Source organism: Mauremys mutica, chromosome 1 (genome assembly GCF_020497125.1).
Source record: "Mauremys mutica isolate MM-2020 ecotype Southern chromosome 1, ASM2049712v1, whole genome shotgun sequence".
Lineage (NCBI taxonomy): Eukaryota > Metazoa > Chordata > Testudines > Geoemydidae > Mauremys > Mauremys mutica.
The window spans coordinates 275,592,754-275,605,827 of NC_059072.1; positions in this window are offsets into that span (position 1 = coordinate 275,592,754).

Below are 13,074 nucleotides of genomic sequence, written 5' to 3' on the forward strand. Positions count from 1 at the left end.
GAATCCATCAGCTATTGCATCCAGGAAAATCTGAGCTCTATTATTATTACTAGCACTTGTCCTCCAGTCTATATCTGGGAAGTTAAAGTCCCATGATCACACAATCCCCATTAGTGTTTACTTCATTAAAGACATTAAAGAGGTCTCTATCCATATCCAAATCGGATCTCGACGGTCTATAGCATACCCCAAACACTATCCCAGGGGAGGCATTAGTAGCTTTCTTTCCCAATGTGATTTTTCCGAGACAGACTCTGTCTTATCCATTCCATCATTTCTTATTTCTTTACAGTCTACCTCATCATTGCTATACAATGCTACTCCAGTGCCTTTGCCTTTATTTCTGTCTTTCCTGAACAGCACATAGCCTTCAATACCTGTACTCCAGTCATGACTACTAATCCACCATGTTTCTGTTATCCCTATATCATCTGGTTTCACTTCCGGCACCACTAGCTCTAGCTCCTCAATTTTGTTACCTAGGCTCCTCGCATTAGTGTACAATCATCTTAATTTTTGCTGTTTGACTTCTCTCATATTTTTTACCTGATTAGGCACAGACATTCTACTGCCAGTATCATCTATTAGACTGGCATCTACACTACCCTTCCTCCTTATGTCCATTCTCCTACCCACAGCTGAATCCTTTCTTACTTTGTTTTCTTCCCTCTCAATGTTAAAATCCGGCATGGAGATTATCTGGACATCTCCCAAACATCTCCCCCAAATTCCTAATTTAAAGCTCTTAATCAGTTGTGCCAGCCTCCATCCTAGAAGTCTATTTCCCTTCCTACTCACGTGAAGTCCATCCTGAGAGAACAGTCCTCTGTCCATGAATGCTTCTCAGTGGCCATACATCCCAAAGCCTTCCTCATAGCACCACTGCCTGAGCCATCTGTGATCATCATAATCTTGTCACACCTTTGTTGACCTTTTCTAGGAACAGACAGAATCCCACCTGAGTCTTGATTTCCTTAAGCGTCTTCCCCAGTCTGGCATTATCTCCCTTGATAAATTCCAGCAAGAATCTAGCCGTATAATTTGTTCCCACATGAAGGACAATCAGTGGATTCTGTCCCATTCTTCAGCCTCAGGTCCACATCCCGTATCTTAGCATCCAACAGACAACACACCCTTCTGTTCTCTCGATCAGCTCTAGTTACAGGCCTGTCTATTCTTCTCAGTAAGGAGTCCCCAGTCATGTAGACCTGCCTTTTCCTGGTGATGGTGCAATTCTCTGGTCTATCCCCTGTTCCCTCTGGCTGTAAGTCCTTTCAATTCTTATTGTCCCTTGCAATCCTCCACAACCCATCCCGTATCCTCCTGGGGCTCATATTCGGTGTTGTTCTCTCCATTGACTGTTCCTGTCTTTCTCTAGGACTAGCTGCTCTTCTCTTCTTCCTTGCCCTCTCAACTTCAGTGACCACCTGCTGTGCCCCTTCTTCATTTTCCAACTCTGCAAACCTGTTCCTGAGCTCTATTTCTCCTTCACTATCCAGTCTTTTCCTCTGCCTGGTTCTCTTAGTCACATGCTTCCACTGTTCACTTTCCTCCCCTTAGATTTCTTTGGTCCCGCTTCCATCTACAAGTCTCAGCTTTTCCTTTCAGCCTCCTCATGTCTTTACTCCATCATCTGCTCGAATCCCCCTTCTAAACTCAACCAGAGTTTCCACCTGCATCTCCAATCCTCAGATCTATTCTTCCATCAGCTCTATCAGGCAGTACTTCATGCATATGAAACTCTTTTCAGGTACCCCCTCCAGGATCAGGTACATGCCGCAGCATCCACATCAAGTCATCTTCACTGTATCTTCCACAGCTTGGGTCATTACCACTGCTGCCTCTGTAACTGTCATAGCCTTCTCACCTAAGTCCTGTTAGTCTGGGAAACACAAACCAAACCAAAACACCACCACCCACCGCAACACAAACCTCCAACAAGCACCTGAACACTCCCTTCACTAGCCTGTTTGTTCCTCTGCCTGGATCTTAGTCTTCCCCTCAAACTCCCCTGTTTACAGCTCTGTTTGCTATCTCCTGATGGAGCACTCTCAATTTTGAGTGAGAGCCCTATGCTTTGGTAAGCTTGTGCAAAAAAATCCAATGTGGACTGAAGGTCATTCTCAGTGTGCACGAGGATGGCACAGTCCATCAGTATTCTGAAATCACTAATGGATGCCCCGAGGACTTTAGACTTCAAACAGAGACACTGAAGATTAAAAAGCAGCCCATCCATTCTGTACTGAATGTTAACTCCACTGGGGAGTCGGTCTTTAATGAGGACCAAAATGACTGCTAAATAGATGGAGAATAGGGTTGGGGCAATAATGCATCCTTGCTTAGCCCCAGTTTTGATTATGAAAGGATCTAACTCCAGCCCATGAGAGAGAACAGTGGCAGTCATAGGATCATGAAGAAGCCTTAGGACCTTAATACATTTTGGAGGACAGATGAATCTGGACAGCACCTTCCACCTTCATGATTGACAGAGTCGAACACCTTTTTCGAATTGATGAAGGCCATATACAGGCCTTATACATATACAGGTCCCGATTTTGCTCCCAAGACTTTTCCTGGATTTGGTGGGCAACAGGGATCATGTCAGTTGCTCCACAGAAAGTCTAAAACTGCTCTTCAATTCTGGCAATATTTCCTCAGCAAGGGGAAGTAATCGGTTTAAGAGGATATGGGAGAGAATTCCCTCTGTGGTAGATAGCAAGGCACACATTTCCACACTTCAACTTATCTCCTTTCTTAAAGATTGCAACAATGTTGACTTTTCTCAAGTCTTCCAGAATCTTCTCATTATACCAGATATGTAGAAAAAGTTTGTGAAGCTTCCTTAACGTTCTTCAAATCCAAACTTTTAGACATCAGCTGGTATGTCATCTGGCCCTGCTGCCTTGTCGTTCCTGGTTTGTATAATGGTTTGTGTTACTCAAAATGCTCCTTCCATCTGGCTTTCATGGCTTTGCTGTCCTTAAAATAGAAGTGTAACTCAGTGACCTGATGTGTTTACCTGGAATGTTCCTGTTTAGTGTCTTTAGCTAATGTGCCATCGTTTACTGTAATAAATATGATTCCAGTCTCCCTTTGCAATGCCCATTTGAAAACCAGAAATCCTGTTTAAATTAAGGATAAATAGTCCTCAGGAGTCCAGCAATATTCCAGTAAATAAAGACAAAATTAACCCTAAAGACCCTCCTAATACATTGTGACTTTTCTTGGGAAGCAATTATTCTGTCCTTAGAGCAGTGGTGGGCAACCTGCAGCCCATGGGCCACACACAGCTCATTGGGGTAATCCTCTGGTGGGCTGCGAGACAGTTTGTTTTCATTTGCACGGCCACCCACAGCTCCCAGTGGCTGCTGTTTGCTGTTCCTGGCCAATGGGAGCTGCGGGAAGCGGTGGCCAGCATGTCCCTGTGGGCCACATGTTGCCCAGCACTGCCTTAGAGCTTCTGGTATGCTTTCTGATTCTATACCTAACATGTGGTTTAGAGCTCACTGTTCCTGTATGTGCCACAAAATACTGCCCTGTGTTTAAAAGTATTTACATACCTTATCTGGACACTATATAGAACAGCTATTTCATTTAAAAATAATATTGAACATCTCATAATATAATATAATATTATATTATTATTATTATTATTATTATTCTATTGAACATTCTTCAATATCTCTAAAGTTATTTTCATGATACCATCTTAACAAATGGAAATTGATATCTCAGCTGAAGTGTCAAACAAATGCTGGCTCACTGGACTACTGAAATCTGGCAAAAAGCAAGTAGTGAAGCACATCCATAAAATGAAATATTTGAAAGAATCCATAGGCACTGAGGTTGACTTTCTAGCTTTTCATTATTGACATAAATGATTTGAATGATGGGATATAAAGTGATACTTTTCAGTTTTTATTATGCTATTTATATTTAAAGCTACATCAGAACCATTATGGTTGTAGTTTCAACTTCCCAGAAGGATGGGCATTCAGAGTCAAGCCTCAAATCTTCATTATGTAGCCACAATGGAGCACAGTAGAGTATATGAGCATTTCAATAATTTTGAAATAGGTCCTGGAAATGTGATCTTTAAAAGAGAACTCTCACCTGACAATGATTTTCCTAAAATGAGTGTTTTCCAGGTGAATTTCCTTTTTTAATTTTAAAGGAATAGCACACATTATTATGCTATGTCGTAATAAATTAAATAAAATGGAAAAAAAATGTTCATCTCCTAACACCTTATAAGGAAAGGATATTGATATAAGACAGACAAGGTAAGTGCGGTAATATCTTTTATTGGACCAACTTCTGTTGGTGAAAGTGACAAGGAAACACAGCAATTCTCATGAATACGGATTTGCAAGATATCAGCTATTTTGTATCAAAGAGGTAGCTGTGTTAGTCTGGTTCTGTAAAGGTGCCACAGGATTCTTTGCTGCTTTTACAGCTATTTTGTGTAGAAGTAAATACTTTTTCTTGTAGATGTTGGCTTTGTTGACTCAGGAGACCTTTCCAATTCCTATTATCTATGGCTTGATAGGAAGACTATAGGTTTCTCATACTATAATTCTAGTTATTATTAGATTTTTATTTTAAACAGACAAATTAAATATTAAATATTTACCATGAGTATTACTGCAGGACATAAAGTCCCCAATCAAGATTAGGGCCTCATTGTGCTAAATATTGTACAAATATGTACTGACTGTTGCTGCTTCATAGAGCATACAGTAAAAAACAAAACAAAACAAAACAGCAATTGGGAAGGAAAACAAGGACACACAAAGTTGTATAGGTCTGTGGCAGAGCCAGGAATAGAGTTCAGGTCACCAGAATCCCTTACCAGTACCTTATCTGCTACACCATATAGAAAATATTTTGTAATTTAGGGTATCACTACCCTATACACATTTCTACCTTTGATAAAACCACTTCAAAGGTGTTAGTTAAAGAATCCAACCACAGCCTCTAAAAGTAAGGACCTTCAATTAAATAAAGATGGAAGAAAATGTGTATTGAACTGCAATCAACTGGGCCTCACTGCAGTTTTGTAATATAATACATATTCAGCACAGTATAGACTATTTTAGTAAAAGTAATCCATAAAAGGCACCTCCATAATTACAAAACAAAGTAAATATTGATACACGGACAGAGATGTCTGTCAATTTCAGTTATTACACTGAGATACAAATACCATAGTCAACATAATTGCTTGAAAGATGCCAACACTCACTTCTTTTAGACTCTTTCTATCTAGTTTCTGAACTGAGTTTGGCATGGATAACATGTTCTGCATATTGACAGATTATTCCCTTAATGGTATGGACAAAGGGTATGATTTCAGTGGAGCTATGACAATTTGTACCACCTGAGGATCTGCCACCAAATGTCCATACTAGTGTTCTTAGACCTACTGGCAACCTTTGGCACTATCACAAAGTTCTGATGATACATCTGTGGTTCTTTGCAGGGTTGGCAGAGCTGAGAAATACTGCATTGATTTCAGAGAGATAACAAAGGGCGGTAGTCCCAATAGAGGAAGGAAATAGTGATTTAGATGAAAAATAGCAGGCTCATTTTACACCTAGATGAGACAAACAAAATGCTGGTGGGCAGAGAGAAGCATTTGGAATGACCCATAAGATGTTTTTAGGGGATGAGGGGAAAGTACATTTCCAGGTAAACCCAAGTCAGAACTAATTTTTTCTCTTTGTTTAATTTCCGGTGGCAGGGGCCTTTACTTTTAGGGCATTAAGATCTGAGTTCTGTCTATGCTGCTATCACAGAGTCCCAGGTAGCCACAGTATGCAGCATAATGACAATCAATCAGTTGCTATATGGTCATGGATTTCTTACATTAATTTAAAATCCATCTTTCTACTTGTTACTTTCTCTTTCTGTTGTATGGCAATGAAACCTTCTTTCATATTTTTACATGCTTTTTTCACCACTCTCTCCCATGAGTATTAATGCATTTCTTAACATGGGAGCCAATTTACAGAGCTTGTTTTGATTAATTCAGACCTTGCCTAGTTTGTGTCTTTTTCATTAGAGAACATACTTGCAGATTTAGAAAATTTTTTTTTTTTAAATAACTAAGATTTATTGTCCCTGCCCACACTTTTAATTTCACCCTCTTTTTTGTTAGTGAGATTGCCTGCCATACTGAGGTCATAGTTCTAACATGTTATGCTGGAAGCCAGCTCTCAGGCTGCACAACCTACATTTCGCTTGATAGGTTTCAGAGTAGCAGCCGTGTTAGGCACAGTAACACAGACACCACACAGGCTCCCCAACATGAATTAGTGCCATTAGCATCTCTTCAGACTGCTTTGGGGAGAAGCATCTTTTACACTATTGTGATCTGGCTTGGTGGGTTGATAGATGCTACTGTCTATTAAGCTGAAGCTCCTGTCTTCAGAGGCTTTCTGCCACCATGCAATGTGTTGAAATGCTCCTCACAGCTATAACAGACCATTTCAGAATTCATCTCACTTATGTAATCTCCATTCTTCTGCCATGCCGAAAGGATGATTGACTAGTTTTTCAGTAAACATTCAGGTTAAAAATAAAATCCCACTTTATTGCTTGAAATGTGAAAATATTGCAATTAAAAACGCTGAACTAATGTTCATGATAGTCTGCCATCTGAAAATGAACGAGATATCCAAAACTATAAACAGAAACCTACTTTAAAAATCATTAAGTATTCTACCTTTGCATATATTACCATGTCAACCCTCTCAATTAACATTTATCACAAAATATTATAATCCCTTAAAATGAATTCTCATTTCTTATTCTCTTATCTATCAGTGGGGGTTAATGCAAATCAGATTTTAATTTTAAGTTAGCTGAAAGAATGAAAGAAGTGATACTTGTCGTTATGTTATCCACAAGATAATTCAGAAACAATTTGGGATGCCAGACTGTTCTTTTCTTTTATATTCGTAGTCTATCAGAGTGCACAGACATTAATTTGGGAATACAATACAATCAAGGTTGAAAAAGCATTGCTTAGATTGTTTGTGAGATAAGAGTGTATCTCATGAGTATAATGATCTCTAATGAGATCCAAAACTCGTAAAGACATGGCAATATAGCTAATTCACAGCTGGACGAATTCACTTGCTTAAAGGGAAATCATGGACATTCAGGCACATCCAGGGGGAAAAATACAGTAAATCATCCCATAATGTTTTAACTAGATATTAACATGCCACTCATGTCATCTAACACAGCAAGTAATTTGAAAGAAATGCTTACTCCTTATATATAACTGATGGCAGTTATATTTATTTAATCAGGGTAGTTTCTGAAGTCTTGTCTCTCCTGTTTACCTGCTATGGGTGTATCATAGGGTTATTGGTACTTTAAAGGCACAGCTACAACTGGTCAAGTAAGTACAGCCACCATTCTTTCAGCTAAGAAAGAAAAGTCACACCATTTAGTTGAGCTTTTCCTATTTTTAGCATTCTTTATTTGATAATATCCATGTCTAATCAGAATCACACAATTCATGTTATAAAGATAATACATATTACCATAATGTTAACATTTGATTACCTCTCCAAATTAATTACAAATATGGTTGTATAATACCTGTATTAGGATAATTAGGTATTACAGATGCTTAAATTGTAAGAGTATTAGTGTGCAATTATTAATCATTTTAATTTAGCATCAGATATTTTTGTCATTGTAAATTCCATGACTGGTGCTAAATAGTAATGACCAGAGATCAAATCAAGAACGTTATAATGCAAATAATTTTACCAATTTTCCAACATTATAGTGGGCACAACTGATTCTTATTCCTGTTAAGGTTGTATTAGGACTGTCATCAAAGCTCTTATATGTGGTAAGTGCCATTTTGTAAATGGTTTAGCCTCCCTGTCTTGCTGCACCACACAGTCAATGTTTCTGAAGACAGGAGCTTGCAGCCTGCAGCTCTGGGTCTCCTCTATGCCACTCCTCTCCACCACCAGTAGTAGAGAAAGGCCTGTGAGAGAACTGCCCAGGAATTCATAATAGATTTCAGATAGGGAATGGATGAGAAGGCAGAACTCAGAAGGCAGGGATGGAGCTGGAGGGAGTGTCTGGCCCTGGAGATGCTTTCTCTTCCTCCTCCCCAACTCCCTCCTGTGTAAATCAGCAGGGACACGCTCTCCCTTTGAGAAGACCAGGATGGATCCTCCATCCCCAAATGTCCTACCCTCTATCTGGGCCCCCAATGCGAATAATATGAAACAACTGGGTTTTGTTGTGCTAATGGACAAGTTATATCTTTTTATTTATAAAACCTGTTTAAAGATTTTTTATTTTGTGTATGAATCAAACCAGGTTTGGAATCTGCAACAGATTAATGGTCAAGGTGGGAGAGAAGCCCAAGGGATGGAGCATGGTGCGTTACCAATGCCAGTACTGTTTTATTTTATTAATGCAATGAGAAAATGTCTTTAACAACCAGTAAAACCTATTATAATCTGTTAATTATTGCCTGATGAACAAGAAAACAGCCTTCTTTTTTGGTCAGTTGGCACATATTTCCACATCTTGTGTCACAGACATTGGCAGGTTTGAAGGTTGAGAAATAATAACTGTCATTATAACCTCCCTTGTTCAGTTGCTCAGATACAGAGTTAGTTGAATGCAAAATTATTCACAAATACTTTCAGAAATGTAAGTAACAAGTTGAGTTCTCTTATATTTGTTCATGAATACTGGTATGGCTGCTGGCTGGTCATGAAACTGTTTACAACTCCCGAAAGTCTCATAACAGTTTACATAATGATTATTAATTCAGTCCAAAAGAGCATTATTCATTACTTGATATTAATTGCTAATCATTTGTTATTTTCATCTAAACATTTTTTTTATCCACTCAGTATTTCTTAGGTGACCAATCACACACTACAAATAGTAAATAGCAAATAGTAAAAGGGAACAATTTTCTTTTTTTATGAAACAAACACAAAATAGAATGCAAAATAAATAAAAAAACAAATTGTGGCAAGGTACCTTCCCTGTCTCACCGGCCTCAGCTGTTTTTAGCCTTGGTGAGACAGGGTTGGGTAAAACAGTCCTTCTTGGCTGCACAGGGGAAGTCTATTCCTTCTCTCAGCCAGTCTTTTGGGCTTGTTTTTCTCCCTTATGGGAGGGAATGCAGCCTTCCCTCCTGGTGATGCTATCACTATCTTGCTGCTCCTAACCTACTGGCAGCTTAACTCCTTCTCTCTTTCACCCTCTTTTCCCAACAGGGGAGGGTTTAAAAAGGTCTCAGGCAGCCCATAGCTGGAATCAGCTGATCCTAATTTACCTCAGGTAACTCTCTCTCAGCTGATTCTAATTGATCTTTGGTAATCCCTTCTCAGCTGAACATGATTGACCTGTAGTCACCCCTCCTCAGTTGATAGGGAGGAGGGCCTTTTAACCTTCTGGGACTGTTTTCTACCCCTCCCCTGCCATTGCAGCTGTCTGTCCTGAGTTTAGCACATAGTGTAAATAACCTTTCAGTTCAAAGTGAAATGGTGCAAAAGTAGTGTTGTTTATGCACTATACAATGTATGGAGGATAAAAGAGGAGGTGTTGTTACCCCAGAATTTGACATTCCTGCATGTACCCCAGAACTTGACAGTACTGCAGTCAGTCATTTAGTATATTCATCTACTGCCTTCTAAAAACCAAACATCACATACTTAGGAATAATCTTAGGCCAGGGGTCAGCAACCTCTGGCACGCGGCTTGCCAGGGTAAGCACCCTGGCGGGCTGGGCCAGTTTATTTATCTGCCGCGTCGGCAAGTTTGGCGGACTGCAGCTCCCATTGGCCGTGGTTTGCCATCCCAGGCCAATGCAGGAGGTGGGAAGCCGCGGCCAGCACATCCCTTGGCCTGCAGCACTTCCCGCCACCCCCATTGGCCTGGGACAGCAAACCACAGCCAGTGGGAGCTGTGGTCTGCCAAACCTGCTGACATGGCAGATAAATAAACTGGCCCGCCCGCCACGGTGCTTACCCTGGCGAGACCCGTGCCAGAGGTTGCCAACCCTGTCTTAGGCCTTTGTGAGACAAGGTCAGACAACTGTAGACTTGCAGTTTGCTATTCACAATGAAAGGATGGGATAGAAAGTTATGGAAGAAAACAGCGACCTTGTTTTTAGGTGCCCCAGACATATTGTTATGGCTAGTAATATTAGAGATGTTTGAGATAATGAGTAGTTTGCTGAAATTAGGAGAATTGGTGACCCAGTAGAGGTTGTTATGCTGATCCACTAGGAGTCACTAGAGGCTATGTGCTTTGTTAGAATTAGCTATAAAAAAAGTAGGTGAAAGTAAATACCTTGGAGCAGTCCCAGGGAGCTTTTGTTTGGGCAAGGAACTGTCATTTAAACTTTCCATCAGCTGAACTGAAAGAGAGCCCCTGGAAGTTCAGCTGGTGATCACTAGAAACTATCTCAGACTGTGGATATCTATATATGGGATGTCCTAAACCTATTGTGCATGTGTGTGTGTGTTTAATAGCTAATAAATAGTAGTTTTAGATAAGTGCAAGATTGCTTGTATCAATCATTTAGCAGACAGAAGTGCCATGTTTCCATTGATTTATTCCCAATACTGCCTGGAGAGAAACAGTTAAATTACTAACACTTTGAGTTCTGAAAAACCCTGGATAACAGTGTCAAATTCTTCTTGAAGTCTGTATTTAAAGTGTCCTTTGCTGTACACTAGTGCTACATATTTTTTATTAAATCAGCACTTAGGTACCTAAATATGGAATTAGGTGAGTAGAGTGCCCAAGTATGCCAAGTGTGATTTTACTTGCATTTGTAATATATTTAACTGTCTCTATTGATATAGCTATTATATTGTGTATGTGTGTGTGTCTACTAAAACTCAACTTTCAACTGCACTAAGCTGCAATATAGTGTTTAAAATTAAAATATCCTGCACCAGATACAATTCTCTATAAAGGGAATTCCAAGGCCCGTATCTACTAATTTAAAATCTGAGTCCAAGAAAAGTCACTAATGTAGTACAGGGACTGTCTATGCCTTAACAGTATATTCTGTCAGTAGCCTCCCAAAGTCACTTTTCATTATAACTTAAATATAATGCTAGCAGTAGTCCATTCTGTTGGCAGCTTTGTAAATCCCATTTTAATTTAGGTCAAACAGTTTTCATAAGACTAAAGCCTTTTTTTCACTCCAATCTGCTTTTTCTTCAACATATGGGAAACGGCAGACACTCTGGCAATACTTTTGTTTATTACAAATACAAGCAGAGTCATATGTGCACTTTATGCACATATGTAGTTTCTCCTGTAGTATTTTTAAATTATGCTGGGAAATTCACATCTGTCATGGACACCAAATTTCTTATTTTTGTGTTTTAAAAAAGCATTTAACCTTTTTCACACTTTAAGATTTGCGTGCAATAGAGTGGGTATGATAATGGAGTTCGCTCAATTGATTCATGAGACTGGCAGCTGGAGAAAAAAATGTTCTTCTGCTTTAGACACTTTGTTATGAGAGAGATCTGTATATCTATCAATGAATTGTAGAAATGTGGGACTTACAGGGACCATCTAGTCCAGGTCCCTGCACTGAGGCAGGACTAAGTATTACCTGGAGCATCCCTGACAGTTGTTTATCTAATGTGTGCTTAAAAACCTGCAATGATGGATATTGCACAATATCACTAGGTGATTTTTTCCAGGGTGGAACTACCTATACAGTTAAGAAGATTTTCTCAATGTCTAACCTAAATCTTCCTGGCTGTAATTTAAGCCCATTACATCTTTTCCTGTTCTCAGTGGATATGGAGAACATAGTTTTTCAATCTTTCCTTTATAACAACCTTCTATGTACTTGAAAACTTTTATCAGTCTCCTCCCTCCCCCCACCCCATCCCCAACTCTTCTCTTGTCCATACTAAACAAACCCATTTTTTTCACTTTTCTTTAGGTCATGTTTTCTGGACTTTTAAATATTTTTGTTGCTCTCCTCTGGAATTTATCCAGTTTGTCCACATCTTTCCCAAATTTTGCTGCACAGAATTGGACACAGAACTCTAGTTGAGGCCTTATCAGTGCTGAGTAGAGTGGAAGAATTTCTTCTCATGTCTTTCTTGCAGAACTCCTGCTATAAGAGCCCAGAAAGATGTTTGGGTTTTTTTGCAATAGTATTACATTGTTGACTCACATTTAGCTTGTGATCCACTATAACCCCTAGATCCTTTGCAGTACTCCTTCCTAGGCAGTCATTTCCAATTTTGTATGTGTGCAATTGATTATTTATTCCTAAATGTAGTACTTAGCATTTGGCCTTGTAGAATTTCATCGCATTTATTCCAGGCCAGGGATCGGCAGCCTGTGGCACGTGTTTTTCAAAATCATTTTAAATTCAAATCCTCTCCTTCAAAGTGCTTGCAACCCCTCACATCTTGTATTGTCTGCAAAGTTTACTCTCTAAGCCATTATCCACATAATTTATGCAGATACTGAATAGAACCAAACCCCGGATGGATCAGGACCCCACTTGATATGCCCTTCAAGCTTCAACGATTGCCAACTACTCTCAGAGTATGGTTGTCCAACCAGTTGTGCACCTACCTTAAAGTAGGTTAATCTAGGCTATATTTCCCCAGTTTCCTTATGAGAAGCTCAGGTCAGACAGTATCAAAAAAGCCTTACTAAAATCAAGATATATCACATCTGCTGCTTTCCTGTAAACACAAGTCTTGTTGTTCTGTCCGAGAGGATTTTAAATTGATTTGACATGACTAGTTCTTCACAAATCCGTGTTGACTGTTATTTGCTTCATTATCTTTCCAGGGTACTGAAGTTAAGATGATTATTCTATCATTTCTGGGTTGTCCTTATTCCCTTTTTTATAGACAGGTTCTATATTTGCTCTTTTCTAGTCCTCTGGGATCTCTCCCAGCCTCCCTGATTTCTCAAAAATAGTAAGTGAATAAATAAAATGCCAGTGGATAGTGTTCAGGAACATGTAGCATAGTTCTGTGCAGTGCAAATGGCTTCCTATGTGCATCTCTTAAAGTCGAG